Genomic DNA, 16,974 nt, shown 5'->3' with positions numbered 1-16,974 from the left:
GCCGTCCCCTCAGCTGGTCCAGGAGGATGGTCTTCTGAACCCTTTTATTCCTTCCTCCAGGTCTGAGAAGCGGGGTGATACCAAATGACAGCATCATCCTTACCTGTAGACAGAACCCGGCCACTGAGGGCTAGGCCCTGATGTTCATCTCTGATATGGCTTATTCATTTCTCGAAAAATTAAAAGCACTGCACCATGTTCTAGATGTCCAGAGCAGTATGCGTCCAGATACCCCTATCTGTGCAATATTAAACAGAAACTGCCATATCTCTTCACAGTACGACTGTAGGTAAAAGTCCACTCATAGAAACTGTCATTCTGTAGAGACACATGTTTATCTGTGATGCCCTGTGCACACATATATGCAGTAGTGGAGGCTGGGTAAACTTGCAGAAATTAGATATAAACATACTGATCGATGAACTTGGCGAGTCAGAGCCAAACATGGCTCAGACCTCAGACCAGCGCTCAGCAAAATTACATGAGCAAACTGTATCAAGCCAGACAGACGGGGGTTGGTTACTAAACAGAGAGGTGGGTGCATTGGGTCAGGATGAACCAGTCCCATCTCCTTCCCATTCCCTCTGCTTGAGGGATTTTTAGGTCCTCCCAGGCCAAAAGGAAGAGCTGTTTTTCTCCTTAGTGATCCCTGTTCCTTCCTGGATTTGGGTGCTGACTGTGGTCTCTGGGTGGCTGACGGGCTGGGTACAGAGAATGGGGGGACGGTCTTCTGGAGGAGGGAACCACGGGGCTTGTCAGTCCTCTTCCCCACCGTGTTTGGCACAAACAGCCGCTTGGCACCTGTTATGGCACCTTGCTCATATGCACAAGAGGTGCTCCGTAACCACCTAGCCAGTGAACAGCAGTTTAACCAAAAGCTTTACTTTCCCCTTTCCTTTTCAAAATTTTTAGAATCAAATTTATTGAGATATAATTTACAGACATTAAGAAAGACCTAAAAGACTTTTGACAAATGTGTATACGTGTGTATACCACCGCGATTAAATATAAAAATGTTCATCATCCACAGAAGCTCCCTCAGTGCACTTAGCCACCGACCTCCACTCCTGGCCCCAGAAAACTATCAATTAGTTTTGCCTGACTTAGACTTTCCTGCAAAACAGCAGCTGGCTGCTTTTGCTCAGCATGTCTGAGGGTCACCCACGTTACTGCATGGGTCTGCAGTTTGTTCCTTTTCATTGCTGCATAGTATTCCACTGTCTGGAGAGACTGCAATCTATTCATCTGGGCACCCATTCAGTGACAACTGAGTTCTTTCCAGTTTTTGACCAACCGCGTGACTTCATTTTCCCAGAGCTGCAAGCCTGCTCAAGAGCTGTGCTCACTTCTCCCACTCAGGGCACACATGTGCCCGTGTTCCCACCTGCCAGTTGCTGTGTGCCATCAAACATCTGGATTTTTGTCAACCTCCTCTGAACCCCTCCCCCTCATTCGCTCTATGCCAGCCCCACCCGCCAGCAGCTCTTTATACGGGGTGGAAACTGATCTCTCAATCTGACATAATGAAACAGAGCAGGACAATATGGTCCTTGTGCCCGCCCCCACCATGGCCTCTGCCTGCCTTTTGCCTTTAGTCAAACTTGAGTCAAAGAACAAGTTTCCTCAGAGAAATGAGAAATGTGGAAACAAAGGAAAACAGTCAAAGAAGACTAAATAATAATAACGTAGTCATTAAGCACAGTCAAGGACCTTTAGTTCTTTCTCAAGGGCTGGGGATAATATTCTGAGTGTATCCTGTGAGCTGTCTTACAGATACCAAAGCACCAGGTGGCGAAGTTAACTACATGCTGACCAGACTGTTCCCAGGACTTGAGCTGCCTCAATTCTGAGAACTGACCGCAAAGAAATGGGAACAAGCACACCCCGCACCTGAAGATTAACTGTACGTACAACAACCAAGATGGTGCTGGTCAGACCACTGATGACCGATTTGAAGCTGGCTGTTAGAGATGACTGTGCTGTTTCTGCACGTGCCCCCCACCCCCGAATCTGTCTGTAAATGCTCTCACCCCCCGCTTGTCGATGGCGGCCGGGTGGGGGGTTGGCCTTTGCACAGATGTCTGCCACCCTCCCCCTACAGTTGCTGCCACCTGAAATAAAACAAACTTTCCTTTCCACCAACCTGGCCTGTTTATTGCCTTTTGAGCAGCAAGCAGCTGGACTCCCCGCACACCCCTCCTCCTTTCAGTAACAATAATGAACTGCAAATATTTCCTCCAGGTTATGAGGTTAGAACTTTACCCTCTGGGCCTCTGTTCCTTCCTTTGTAAAATGAGGAGGTTGGGCTAGACTAGCTCTACCTTCCCAGGCAGCTCATCTATGATCAGTATCCAAGGAAATAAGAAGCCATTTTGCCAATGTAAGCATTCCGTACTACCGCCCAGCCGTGACACGCGACTAGGAGCTCAGGGGGCACTGGCACAGCTGGCTTCGCTACTTTGTTTCCAAGAGGGCTCAGGTTTTGCATATTTTGGAGCAGGGCTTATCTCTCTACCCTCAGCTCGCATCCGTCTCCACCTTGGCCACTGAGCACGGCTACCTTTGCCCTTTTTCCTGAACACAAGCCTCTTTGCTACCTCAGGGCCTTTGCATGTGCTGGTCCTGGTTTTTATAATGCTCTTTCTCTAGCAAAAGCTGGTTCCTTTTTGTTTTGGGGGTCTTAGCTCAAAGATCACCTCCTCAGAGCCATCCCTGACCATTACCCAAAGTGTTCACCCCACCCCAACCCAGCTGTCCTGCCCCTGCTGTTTGTTCATCCTCTGGAGGACCCATGTTACTCATTCCCACCTCCCGAGACCAGAACGCGAGCCGCTGCCTCCCAGAGGGCAGCAGGAGTTTGCCTGTCTTCCTCAGTGACAGCCTTGGGACCCAAACAGTGCCTGCTGGGTTCCCTCATGGAGGCAGAATTGATGACCCACCTGACAGCACCACATAAAATCTCCACATTCTTGTCTTTGCACCATGTAATTTCTCATAGACTTACCACCATTCCTGTGTTTCAGTTTGGGCTATAAATCTTAGTGGGACTCTTTAGTTTCTTATAAATCAGGGACTCTGAGCTTTATAATTAATAGCTTCAGAAAAAGAAAACATCCTCTGAGGCAGAAGTTTCTTTACTTCCTGCTTCATCTTCAAGCAGCACGGCCTTTGAGAATCTTCTGAGAGCGGGGGAAGGTCCAGGGGTTCTTTAAGATACCAGATTAAAAATGAGTCCAAGGACTTGCCTGGTGGTCCAGTGGCTAGGGCTCCATGCTCTCAACACAGCGGGTCTGGGTTCAATCCCTGGTTGGAGAACTAGATCCCACAAACCACAATGAAGATCTGGTACAGCCAAATAAACAAAATTTTTAAGAAGAAATATTTAAAAAAATAAGTCCAGATGCATGATCAGAAACTCAGTGGGCAGATGTATATCTGAACTGAATATGTAAACCCTTGCCTTCTTTTTCTGTAATCACAAAAAAAGGTTTCACCACATTATTTGTATAAAAACAAACTTCTTGGAGCACCCAGTTCTTTGTGGCCCCCTACCCTGGGTCTCCAGGGGGGCTAACTCGTTGTCCAGTGAAGCTGCAATTTGTCTCAGGGCTGCAGTCTGGCTGGCTAGGTTACCCATTTCTTTCTCATTTCTCCTCTTTGGTAAAAATATTCAAAAATTCTTGACTCTTACAATTACTGTTTTTTGGGTTGTTTTTTTTTACCATGCCTTGAAGCTTGTGGGATCTCAGTTCCCTGACCAGGGATTGAACTTGGGGCCCCCTGCAGTGGAAGGGCAGTGTCCTAACCACTGGACCTCCAGGGAATTCCTGATTACTGTTACTTTAACTGACTGTTAGACCCTAAGCAGATCAGTGGTTCCCTAAGATTGGAGGTGGGAGGAGGGGATGGAAACAAAGAGGGCAGAGGAGACAGTGTAGGGTGAAATAACCGTTCTGTATCTTGACCATGATGGTGATTATAGGCGGCACACAAATGCCCAAAGGCATCAAACTGGGCACTTGACATTGGTAACGTTTATTATGTGTAAGCTATGCCTTAATAAATTAGAAAAAAAAGAGGGAAAACTTGTGTTAGAAAGACTGTGTTTCTGCACAAAGTAGGCACTTAATAAATGAAAAGAAGAATAATCATGACCACAGTTAAAATATGGTTTAATAATATTTTGAAGTGGGCTGAGTTTCTCCCAAGGTAAGTGTAATAATTTCATATAGCTTTAAATTAAATCTTGAGACGAAAAGGCTGATCTCACTAACATGTCTCTACTCAAATCCTCTCTCCTGCTTTTCAGCAGTACCCCAAATAACTCTGCATGTATGACCATCTATCTCATTATCAATGACAGCCAAAAAAAAAAATGTATGAGCTCTTTCAGAAGTTGTTTTTTTTTTTTAATATAAATTTATTTATTTTAATTGGAGGTTAATTACTTTACAATATTGTATTGGTTTTGCCATACATCTGTTTTTTCTTTTAAATTCTTTGAAGTCACCTATTCATTCCAACAGTTTTTAGAGTCATATGACAAAGGTCCATATAGTCAAAGCTATGGTTTTTCCATTAGTCACGTACGGATGTGAGAGCTGGACCATGAAGAAGGCTGACTGCCAAAGAACAGATGCTTTTGAACTGGTGTTGGAGAAGACCCTTGAGAGTCCCTTGGACTGCAAGGAGATCAAACCAGTCAATCCTAAAGGAAATCAACCCTGAATATTCATTGGAAGGACTGATGCTGAAGCTGAAGCTCCAATACATTGGCCACCTGATGCAAAGAGCTGACTCATTGGAAAAGACCCTGATGCTGGGAAAGATTGAGGGCAGAAGAGAAGGGGGTGACAGAGGATGAGATGGTTGGACAGCATCACCGACTCATCACATGAGTGTGAGCGAGCTCCGGGAGTTGGCGATGGACAGGAAGGCCTGTCGTGCTGCAGTCCACGGGGTGGCAGAGTCGGGCATGACTGAGTGACTGAACAACAACAACAACTATGTTCCAGGGACCATCCTGGGCGCAAATGATGTAATAGAAGCAGCAGAGTCCGTGTCCCGTGGGGGTTAACAGTCTAGACTAAATGATCTGTGACGGGCTGTAAAAATGATAAAGTTCTAAGTCAGAATAGGGCCTTTGTGGGACCTGGGAGTCCGAACTGGAAACTTTTGTGTTTTTTTAAAATCCCTACAGTAGGAGGTAGGGATTCCCTTTCGTTTTTCTCCAGATGGAAAGCCAAATGTCCCAACGCTAATGATTGAGTATGCCAGTTCTTCCTTAATGGATTGCTCATGCTACTTCTGTTGTTGCTTTATTTTGGGGTCTAAATAACCCAGATTTTCATCCAAATTCATTTCGGAAATACAGCAGATGGAGCCTTGTCAGATGAGTTAAATGACTCACTTGGGTGGACTTTTAACATCTAACCATGTTTCTTCACTCTGACTTTGAGATGAACAACCTGGAATGCTCTACGGTCAGGCCCTAGTTCATCTCTCTCCTTCAGTGCCCCAGACCAGAGGATCCCCCTGGTCCAGAGCCCAGTTCAGTTCAGTCCAGTCATGTCCAACTCTTTGCGACCCCATAGACTGCAGCATGCCGTGCTTCCCTGTCTATCACCAACTCCCGGAGCTTACTCAAACTCATGTCTATCAAGTCAGTGATGCCATCCAACCGTGGGTCCGGAGCCCAGGCAGCACTGAAGGCCTACCTGCCTTTGCACAAGGAGGGGATCTTTTATTATATGCTGTTTTCATAGCATATAATAAAGGCAAGGCCACATCACCCACTGGACTGTCATTTTCCACTGCTCCCCCCCTCATCCTCAATGATTAACATACCAGCTGGAGGGGCACAGCCAGAGGGAGAAGACAATGATTCAACCATATATATACTTGAAACCTGGACCCTCTTTACCCAGCCCCCTACCAATGCTAACCCCTTGCATGTGTGCCCAATCACTCAGCCATGTCCGACTCTTTGCCACCCTTTGGACTGTAGCCCGCCAGGCTCCTCTGTCCGTGGCATTTTTAATGGCAACCCATTCCAGTACTCTTGCCTGGAGAATGCCATGGACAGAGGAGCCAGGCAGGCTATAGTCCATGGGATCACAAAGAGTTGGACAGGACTGTGCAGCTAACTTCCAATTTTCACTTTTATTTCACTATAATAAAAGTAGCAGAGAGACCCTGACCCCTGCCACTGCTTGAGTAAAATAACTTATAACTCATTTATCACAAATGCTTGGAGTTTGAGAAGGACACCTTGTTTGCACATCTTCCCTCTTGCCCACTCCCCACCATTCATCACCCCTTGAAATGAAAATTTCAACCCTGTAGAAGCAATCTCACCCCACTCCAGTACTCTTGCCTGGAGGATCCCATGGACGGAGGAGCCTGGTGGGCTGCAGTCCATGGGGTCGCTACGAGTCGGACACGACTGAGCGACTTCACTTTCACTTTTTGCTTTCATGCATTGGAGAAGGAAATGGCAACCCACTCCAGTGTTCTTGCCTGGAGAATCCCAGGGACAGGGGAGCCTGGTGGGCTGCCATCTATGGGGTCGCACAGAGTCAGACATGACTGAAGCAACTTAGCAGCAGCAGCAGCAGCAGCAGAAGCAATCTCAACCTCCTACCACAACCCCCAGCCCACTCCCACCAGTCACGCTGGCACATCTGAGTGCTTGATAAATGCACTGTAATTTAAATAAAATGGATAGGCATCTTCTTCTTCAGCATCTCTTTCTTTTGTCTCCCCAGGAACTTGGTATTTCGTTGGTCTGGTTATTTTTGAAGATCTATTACCCAAGTTCACAGGAACCCAGACAAAGCTCCAGATTCCGGCACGATTTCGAGGGCTCAGGGGCTGAAAGAAATCCAAGGCGACCCTTACGTTAGCAGTGCGTGGGCTGCCGGCTGGAGAGCTTGCAGGCGCCACACGTGGGCACGTGAGTCACAGCTCTCATCCTCCGCTCCCCTGCCTTCTGACCTCTCCTTATTAGGATGCCTTGCGGAGTTTCTGCCTCCCCAGGAGCTCCTCAGGCGGGAATTTCCAATTGTTTTAATCACCACCATTCATTATTCACCATTCATTAGTCACCTATCACAGGATATTATACAGATGCCCCTGTTACTCCTTCTCCCTGCCGGTCTCTGTCTTTGTAAGGGAGGCAGATGCAAGGAAGGGGATTCACCCGGGAAACACCAGGAAGTTACCTGTTCCCAGATGTGGCCAGTACAGGTTACAAGACTGCCAAATGTGATTGACGGTTTCTTAGATGGGTCAGAATCTGCTGCCTCTGGGTGTGGTTTCCTGGGAGACTCTGCTCTCATCCACTCTCTCTGTCCAAAGAAAATGAACAGAATGGCTCCCGGCCAGGGTCTGGGCTCAGCCCGGGCACCAGGAGACACATACGAAGACCCACGGGACGAATGCCTGGGAGGTTGAGAACTTGAACACAGGAGCCAGGCGGTACGACTGTGAATCAGCGTGACTGATCAGTTGCAGCCCGTGTGGGAGTCAGATTCCCAGGCAAGCCCATAAGGAGATAATCGCTTCTGGGGAAACAGCCCTGTCCTCTTTCGGGAAGATATCCCACTGCAGACCCACATCCTTCTCTCAGTGAGTCCACGGGGCCGATGGCTGGAGTTTGCTCCTCCACAGAGCAGACCCATGCTTTGCTGGCTGAGCATCAAATAAAGTGATGATTTGATTTTAGAGCCAGGTTTACAAAATTCAGCTTGTTAGACTGTAGATACTCACAGCACAAGAGGCAGAGGAAGAGACACCAGCAGAAGGCACGGGGTTCACCCTCCCACCCCGCACCCACCCCGCAGGTCACACCATCCCGATTCCTCCTGCCTCTACTCCTCAGGGCCGCAGTCCTCAACCTTTTTACACATGGGGGACCAGCTCCGTGGAAGACAATTTTCCTACGGCTGCGGGTGAGGGGAGGGGGATGGTTTTGGGATACTTCCAGTGTGTTACACTTATTGTGCACTTTATTTCTATTATTATTACATCAGCTCCCCCTCGGGTCATCAGGCATTGGATATTGGAGGTTGAGGACCCCTGCCTTATGGGAGGCGATTGCTGAATTCACAGAACTGAGTGTACGTTTGCCTGTCTGTCTGCCCCATGTGACCCCACCGGATAGTCAGCAACTTGAGGGCACCAAGGACGGTCAAGGTACTCTGAAGATGCTGAGGTCAGCTATGAACTGTCTCGGGGTGGTCAAGGAAGACTTCACAGAGCAGACTCAAGAGTGGGGTCTAGAAAAATGAGTAAGGGGTTTGCTTGCAGAGAAACGGGTGTCAGGAAAGATAGTGGAGGGAAAGGCAGGTGCAGCGCCACAGGTGTGAAGAAGGCTTCCTTGGAGCCACTCCAGGGAGTCTGGTTTGCCTAGAGAGTGGGTCGAGGAGGCTGGAGACAGAGGCAGGGGCCAGGCTTGGTTGTTGCCATGGAGTTCGGGCTTCACCCAGTGGGACTAGGATACCTTGGCAGTGTCGTGGTGAAAAGCTTGGATGCTAGAATCTGACTGCCTGGGATCAATTCCTGGCTTGGTACCATTTACCAGCTGTGTCCCGCTAGACAAATTCTTTACTTTCTCTGTGTCTTACTTTTCCTCCCTGCAAAGGGGCGCAATAATGGAATAGTTGTAAGGATTAAATGAGAAAGTACCTGCGAATTGCTTAGAACGGTGCCAGGTAGTCAACCAATGATGTTATTGTTGATATTAGTAATGATAGCTAGCACATTATAACCACTGGGGCAGTACTCGTGGGGCGTTGTTGAGGGTGAGAAGTAGAGAAACAACTGTTGCAGCAGCTTGGCTCTCAGTCTAGAGCCCAGAGTCCTGGCAGGGCTGGGCTGGGAGAGGGCAGCGCAGGTAAGGTGCCTAGGGGCAAACCATCACACTCAGGGTTGTGCAAGGGTGAGTGCTTCCTTACATTTTCCACACCTCCCCTGCCCTGGCCTAGCCCTGCCCAGCTATTATTAAGGTCCTTCCACGTGTGTTGATTCATTCGAATTCAGCATCCCTTTGAGGCTCAGAGAAGTGACCTCATGTCCCTGTCTGCTGAGCTCAGGAGGCAACTGGGAGATTCTGGTTTGACCTCCGCACACTTGCCCTCCCCACCCCCCAGGTACCACATTGAGCTGTCCTCCGGGAAGTTGCCAAAGCTGGCGGAATCAACCAGCAGGAGGGGAGGAAGTACTTGTGATCAAGTACGTGTAGCTGTTGGCTGACACCAAGGGCCTGAGCATGGGTACCAACATAACCCATCAGAACAGGGCCTGTTTTGGGAGCGAGTGCCAGACTCTCACACCACCAAAGTTAAAGTGTTATTAATCCAGTGGACCTGGGGCTGCACGGCCTGCAAGCTGTGGAGGAAGAACTGGTGTAGCCACCCTAAATCTCTTTGGCGTGGCCTTGGCCAGGTCTGTTCACGGACTGGCAAACCAAGGGGAAAGTCTCACCAACGGCAGGAAGATCAGCCATCTTCCGGCCTGGAAATAGTTAATTTCCCACATTCACATCCAAAAGGAGTGCAAGGGAAGTTGCTGTTTCACAAACTAACCAGTCTTCCTTGGATGAGAAGCCTTTGGAGTCTAGATACCAGGCCAGCCTTCAGAATAACAATGAGTACTTAATACACGCAGGATCTGTGCTTGCACTTGATAAAATGCCCACAGCCACCCCACAGAGCAGGTTCGAACGTTAACCCGCATTTTAAAGATGACAAAGTCGAGGCTCAGAGAGGTCAAGGAACTTGCCCAGGCACGTGTGATTAGTAAGAGGCAGGGCCAGGTTGCAGCCTGACATCAGAGCCTAGCACATGAACACTGGCTCATGGCAGACCCAGCCCTGCCCAGAGAATTCCACACACGGCCAGCCAGGGGCCTGGTGATGGGCACAGTCTACTCTCTCCAAGCGAAATGGAATGAAACATTTTTCAGTGGCTGGCTTGCTAGAGACTCTTCAGGCTATCAAAAGGGACAGGCATTTCTTTAAAATAGTTAAACAGGCACTTTGTTTCAAAATCATTTGCAAATGTGGCTCTGGATTTAAACTGAAAGTTGACAGTTCCCCGGAATTCAAAATGTTTGGGGTGCGGTTCTTCTGTGTGATTTTTTTTTTTTTTTGGCAGTGACTCTAGACAAGGACCTGAGAAAAGGGAACCTGGCGTGTTGAGACGTGGGTGGCTTTGTGAGGCTTGCCCAGGGGCCGTGGGCATGGGAGGCTAGTGGCTGAGTTAGTGGCAGACAAAAAGCAGCCATCATTCTGGAACGAAGCATTGGGTGTACAGGGCTAGTGCCAGGTCTTGGAAGAAAAGCATCTGCAGAAACCCAGGCTGGAGAGGCTCACTTCTGCAGGCCACTGTCAGTGGGACTCATGGGCGAAATCACACCTATGTTTAAGGAGAGTTCCCCAAACCCCCGCTACCGAATCTCCTTCCTCTTTACTTGGCCTTCAATCTCAACCCAGACCTCTGGTTAGCTGGGGAGGAAATACCTTCTCCTGGTAGGAGACTCCCACCTGTCCTTCCAGGCATCAGAGCTGTAAAGCTGCTCCCTCATGCACTGGCTCAGAAACCAGGCAGGGCCTGATGGAGAAGGCACCCCCCCGCCCCACCCCAACCCTGTCCCCCTCGCCACTCCACCCACCTTATTCCCTGGGTTGGTGTGGGAAAACCAGCCTCTTACAAGTAGAGGGCAAATCTTTCCTCATCCTCTTTCTCGGAGTGCCCACACACACAGCATCCCCACGGAGAGGCTGAGTGGGTCCTCCCACGTGGCTCAGCAGTAAAGGATCTGCCTGCAACACAGGAGATATGGGTTCAATCCCTGGGTTGGGAAGATCCCCTGGAGAAGGCAATGGCAACACACGCCAGTATTCTTGCCTGAAAAATCCCATGGACAGAGGACCCTGACGGGCTACAGTCCATGGAGGTCGCAGCTGCTGGTAAGTCGCTTCAGTTGTGTCCGACTCTGTGCGACCCCATAGACGGCAGCCCACCAGGCTCCCTCGTCCCTGGGATTCTCTAGGCAAGAACACTGGAGTGGGTTGCCATTTCCTTCTCCAGTGCATGAAAGTGAAAAGTGAAAGTGAAGTCGCTCAGTCGTGTCCGACTCTTAGCGACCCCATGGATTGCAGCCTACCAGGCTCCTCCATCCATGGGATTTTCCAGGCAAGAGTACTGGAGTGGGGTGCCATTGGGGTCGCAGAGTCAGACACAAATGAGTGGCTGAGCACACACGTGGTCGTCGGGCCGGGGCTGGGGAATGCTTCAGGCTATTGTTGGAAGTCTGGAGGGACGGGAGGCCACAGGACAGGGCCTCATTTCAGCCCCCAAAAGCAACTGAAGAATTCGCCAGCCATTCTGACAGGGAAAGAGTGAAGGGACAAAACCGGTTATTAAATAGTTACTCCCACTAGGGGATTATAAGTAGGAAAAATATGGAGACCCCTGTGAGTTAATGATGACTCAAGAGAGCTGGTTTGCTTAACCACAAAACCAAGCAGGCTTGCTTGGCAGCAGAACCATTCAGCAGAAGCATAAGACGTGCCCCCAGACAATGAAACAATGGCGCCAGGGAGCCCCACATCCTGCCCAGTGAGCTCAGTAAGTTAGGACACGCTCTTTGCACACACACACACAAAAACAATTTGTGGACCAAGCTTGACCATGTAGGGACAAGAAAACTCCCCTGCTCAACTTGGAGGAGGAGCTGATGATGGAAGCATAATGTCTACTCAAGAAAGATAAAGAAGTTCTCCTCCTCCCCGCTTTTCCTTTGATTATAAAAAACCGTAGCCCAGTAAGTTCTCAGGGCACGGCATTTCTCGCCCATCCCCTTGTAAACCTCACATCCTGTTCTAACAAATCACTTCTTATTTATCACTTTTTGTGCTTCTCTGGTGGCTCAGATGCTCAAGAATCTGCCTACAATGCAAGAGACCGGGGTTCGATCCCTGGGTTGGGAAGATCTCCTGGAGAAGGAGGGTTACAGTCCGTAGAGTCGCAAAGAATCAGACACAACTGAGCGCCTAACACTTTCACTCACCTATCACTTTGCTCTCCCCGAATTCTTCTCTGTGATGAGACATAAAGGACTATGGAACCAGAGCTCTCTGGAGCTCCTGGAAACGACACAGATGGTTTCAATGCCAGCACAGGAGCTTCCCAGACTCCTTAAAGAAGAGGGCCACACTTTAAGCCCATACACTAAACACTGCAATCATCAGTCAGTACACCAGGAAGGACTGGACATCGACCACAGTTATAAACAAAGGGCCTGGGGGTGACCAAGAACAACCTCACACCAGGGTGGAACTGCCCTGGCGTGGGGCGGCGGCAGGGGTCAGGGCAATGAAGAAGCCGCAGGAGGAGGGCCAGGGCATGCACAAGAGACTCGGAAGGCCCAAAGACAACTGGTGCTGCAGCCGTTTTGTTCTTTGACAGATCCTGCCTCGGGTTCATTTGTACAAACAGCAGAGGAGCGGTGACATGCAGACAGCAGCAGCAGGGGGATCACACCCGCCCTCCTGTCCTCACACTGGCAGATAAAGGCCTCTGTGCTGTGCTATGTCGCTGCAGTCATGCCCGACTCTTTGGGAACCCGTGGGCTGTGGCCCACCAGGCTCCTCTGTCCATGGGATTCTCTGGGCAAGCTACTGGGGCGGGTTGCCATTTCCTTCTCCAGGCCTCTACTCTGGAACCTTTGTGGGTGCCTGGGCACCTTTGGGAACCAGAGTATGAGCCGCAGGCGCAGCTGCCAGTGACTGGGCATTGGTGTGAGCCTTGGCCCGGGACTTTGGCCGGCAGAGCCTGAGACTCTTGGCAATGTGGGCACAAGCATGTTTCCTGGGCTAGGGGTGAGCAATGTAGGTAAGCTGACTAAGCGTGCAGCAGCCACCCTTTGGGGTCTTGGACTTGACCTCCTTGGACTTCGTGAGAGCCTCCACAGCCTCAGCACATGCACTCATGGCCTTGGCACTGTGGGCCAGCATCTTCTTCAGGCCCTTCTTCCTGTGCTTCTTGGCCAAGTGCATGTTCCTCAGGAAGTGGGGGTCCACCCCCTTAAGAGATTCACATCATTGTGATAGGGGCTGCTTGATGCCATTTCTGTGCCATTTTCAGGACTGGTTGTGGGTAGTATAGTTCTTACACTTAGCCACGTCCGCACCGGGGCCCAGGGATCCCAAAGCATCTGGGACTGGAAGGGCGGTGCTGCCTTTGTAAGAAGGCTGACTGTGGCCGCGTGCCTCCAGGGAATGGCGAGCTCGGTCCAGGCCAGGTGCAGGCATACAGAGATGCACAAGGCTGGGCCCAGCCTGTGGAGTCACATCCACAGACTTCAGAGCTCAAAGGACATCATGTTCTCATCTGCTCAGTGAAAGAAACCCACAGTTCCCATTATAAACCAGTTTACTATTTTCATATCTCTTAGAACAATCATGGACACAATAAAATAAACCTCAAAGAGCAATGTTAAAAGGAACCTTGTGCATTCTCGGTCAATACTTGTTGAATTGTTTAGCAAAACAGAGGACCGTGGTGTCCACGCATTCATTTCCTCCTCTTAATTCCTGAATTCCTTAGGAGAGAAGTTTATATTCAGTGATGCACGTTCATTGTCTAAAGTAACTAAATGATTCTCCAATGTAGATACTAGCGATAGGCTGTTTCCAGGGCTTGTGCTTTGAATTATTTATGTTTTTAAGTGATGATGGGTTTGCAGTTCAGTTCAGTTCAGTTCAGTCGCTCAGTCGTGTCTGACTCTTTGCAACCCCATGAATCGCAGCACGCCAGGCCTCCCTGTCCGTCACCAACTCCCGGAGTTCACTCAGACTCACGTCCATCGAGTCAGTGATGCCATCCAGCCATCTCATCCTCTGTCATCCCCTTCTTCTCCTGCCCCCAAACCCTCCCAGCATCAGAGTCTTTTCCAATGAGTCAACTCTTCACATGAGGTGGCCAAAGTACTGGAGTTTCAGCTTTAGCATCATTCCTTCCAAAGAAATCCCAGGGCTGATCTCCTTTAGAATGGACTGGTTGGATCTCCTTGCTGTCCAAGGGACTCTCAAGAGTCTTCTCCAACACCACAGTTCAAAAGCATCAATTCTTCAGCACTCAGCTTTCTTCACAGTCCAACTCTCACATCCATACATGACCACAGGAAAAACCATAGCCTTGACTAGACAGACCTTTGTTGGCAAAGTAATGTCTCTGGTTTTGAATATGCTATCTAGGTTGGTCATAACTTTCCTTCCAAGGAGTAAGCGTCTTTTAATTTCATGGTAGCAGTCACCATCTGCAGTGATTTTGGAGCCCCAAAAAAGAAAGTCTGACACTGTTTCCACTGTTTCCCCATCTATTTCCCATGAAGTGATGGGACCGGATGCCATGATCTTCATTTTCTGAATGTTGCGCTTTAAGCCAACTTTTTCACTTTCCACTTTCACTTTCATCAAGAGGCTTTTTAGTTCCTCTTCACTTTCTGCCATAGGGTGGTGTCATCTGCATATCTGAGGTTATTGAGATTTCTCCCAGCAATCTTGATTCCAGCTTGTGTTTCTTCCAGTCCAGTGTTTTTCATGATGTACTCTGCATATAAGTTACATAAGCAGGGTGACAATATACAGCCTTGACGTATTCCTTTTCCTATTTGGAACCAGTCTGTTGTTCCATGTCCAGTTCTAACTGTTGCTTCCTGACCTGCATACAAATTTCTCAAGAGGCAGGTCAGGTGGTCTGGTATTCCCATCTCTTTCAGAATTTCCCACAGTTTATTGTGATCCACACAGTCAAAGGCTTTGGCATAGTCAATAAAGCAGAAATAGATGTTTTTCTGGAACTCTCTTGCTTTTTCCATGATCCAGTGGATGTTGGCAATTTGACCTCTGGTTCCTCTGCCTTTTCTAAAACCAGCTTGAACATCAGGAAGTTCACGGTTCACATATTGCTGAAGCCTGGCTTGGAGAATTTTGAGCATTACTTTACTAGCGTGTGAGATGTTCATTACCTGGCTTTAAATCCTTTTTTATTTATCTTTGCTTATTTACTTGGCTGGGGCTTAGCTACAGCACACAGAATCTTTGTTGCCTCCTGCGGGAACTTTAGCTGTGGCGTGCGGACTCTGTACTTGTGGCTAAGTAGACTTAGTCGCCCTGCGGCATGTGGGATCTTAGATCCCTGTCAGAGATTGAACCTGGGTCCCCCACATTGCAAGGCGGACTCTTAACCACTGGACTACCAGGGAAGTCTCTAAATTCTTTTTAAATTTAAAACTATTTTTAAGGCAAAACTGTGTTGATAGAAGGCAAACAAATGGTTGCTAGGGGCCAAGGGGCAGGGACTGTCTGCAAAGGGGTCTGGAGGAACTTCACAGAGGGACTGAAACGTTGTATCACGCACCTGACAGGGCCCATCAAAGACTGCCGCTGAGAGGAGAATCTCATGGTATATACATCAAATCTCAATAAAGCTGAAAAATGTATTTTACTTTTAGATAAATGATACATGAAGCACAAAATAAAATACGTGCGCATAAGGCATTCCTGTTTTATTTCATTTTGCCAAAAGGTCGCATACCATCCTCATTGTTCTGAGTCTTGTGTTTTCCCCTCCAGAATGTATCTTGGTTGGAGTGGGGGGTCCACACCATATCTGTACATCCCATTCTTTTAAATGGCTGTGCAGCATTCCCCTGTTTAAATGCACCATCATTAATGTAACCAGTCTTCTAAGGACGGATATTTGGGCTGTTTCCAGTCTCCAGTGACCAGAGGAAGGAGCAGAAGATGTTTATTTGGAGTTTCAAGGTGCCAGCTGGACACACCTTCTTGGGTGTGTCAGGTTCCTGGCTGGAACTTGAATTGTATTCCCACAGAGGCTGAGATCAGGGAAGCTGGAAGACGTTATTTCCAGGGTTTGGCTGCACCACGTTGACATGGGCTTCTGCAAGATGACCCGAGCACTGTTTACTATTTGAAAAACATCTTCCTTGTCGTGGTAAGTTGAGAACTTGCTCCTGACAGCCTACGGCTGGAGTGCCTGATAAGACTGTCAGCAACTTCAGAGCAGTTGGGCAATCTTCCTCCTCTCAGCAGTGGTGAAAGGTGGCGGCCCTGCCAGGTTCCACGGAAAACTCGGCTCTGGTTTCATGGCCTGGCACACTGCAGCTCAGACTCGGTTTAGTTTTGACACCTGCTCACAAGGATGGCTGTAAACTTCAGAAGCCCACTGAGGCATTCTCTTCACTTCTCATGTGTAACTGGGTATGATGTTTACATTATATAAAACTGGTCTGGTCAGTTCCTTGGTTAAAAGAAAATATGCGTGCTTGTGTGTATGCATGTGTGTGTGTGTGTGTGCGCGCGCGCACAGCTGCTCACTTGAAAACAATTTTTTAAAACATGTTCTAGGACCCCCTGGCAGCACAGTGGCTAGGAATCCGCCTGCCAATGCAGGGGACACAGGTATGATCCCTGGTCTGGGAAGATCCCACATGCTGTGGGGCAATAGCCACGACTACTGAGCCTGTGTGCTGCAGCTCCTGAAGCCCGCACACCTGGAGCCTGTGCTAACAAGAGAAGTCACCGCAGTGAGAAGCCCTGCACCTCCAACTGGAGATTAGTCCCCACTCATTGCAACGAGAGAAAGCCCGCGTGCAGCAGTGAAGATCCAGTGCAAGCAAAAAAAAATTTTTTTAACACATGATGAAAACACACACACACACAAAAGCAAAACATGTTCCTGTGTCACTGATTTCTTGCAGATTTTAATCCAGGAGCTTCCCCAGATGTTCTCCTAAGGGCCCAAAGCTGACTACTGCGATACTGCCTGAAGCACGCTGTGTAGTTAGGCTGAAACAACCAAAACGTCTCCCCAAAGCAACCTGGCCTGGCAGTTTGGTCCAGATGGTCTGCTGCTAAAAAAAATCTCGGTGTTCTTTTTGGGC

The 16,974-nt window shown here is 48.8% G+C and overlaps 1 protein-coding gene and 1 pseudogene across 3 annotated transcripts in view; both read right to left on the bottom strand.

Annotated features, from left to right (window-relative positions):
- CDCP1 (CUB domain containing protein 1) overlaps window positions 1-16,974 on the bottom strand; it is a 56,584-nt gene that overhangs the window by 30,580 nt on the left and 9,030 nt on the right. Inside the window, exon 2 of one of the 3 annotated variants that reach the window (XM_086368453.1) lies at window positions 10,675-10,825. The exons of 1 other annotated variant lie outside the window; for it this stretch is intronic. The gene's annotated coding sequence lies outside the window, so the exon portion shown is untranslated. Of the gene's footprint in view, window positions 1-7,223; window positions 7,350-10,674; window positions 10,826-16,974 lie in introns of all 3 variants that reach the window. One more of the 3 variants, XM_086368452.1, reaches the window with a different exon arrangement.
- Window positions 12,582-13,458, bottom strand: LOC147348642 (large ribosomal subunit protein eL29 pseudogene; annotated as a pseudogene).

Source organism: Bos grunniens, chromosome 22 (assembly GCF_055505025.1).
Source record: "Bos grunniens cultivar Pamir isolate PY7600 chromosome 22, Bosgru_T2T1.0, whole genome shotgun sequence".
Classification (NCBI taxonomy): domain Eukaryota; kingdom Metazoa; phylum Chordata; class Mammalia; order Artiodactyla; family Bovidae; genus Bos; species Bos grunniens.
The sequence above is the reverse complement of the archived record's forward strand: the minus strand, read 5'-3'. Positions and strand labels throughout refer to the sequence as shown.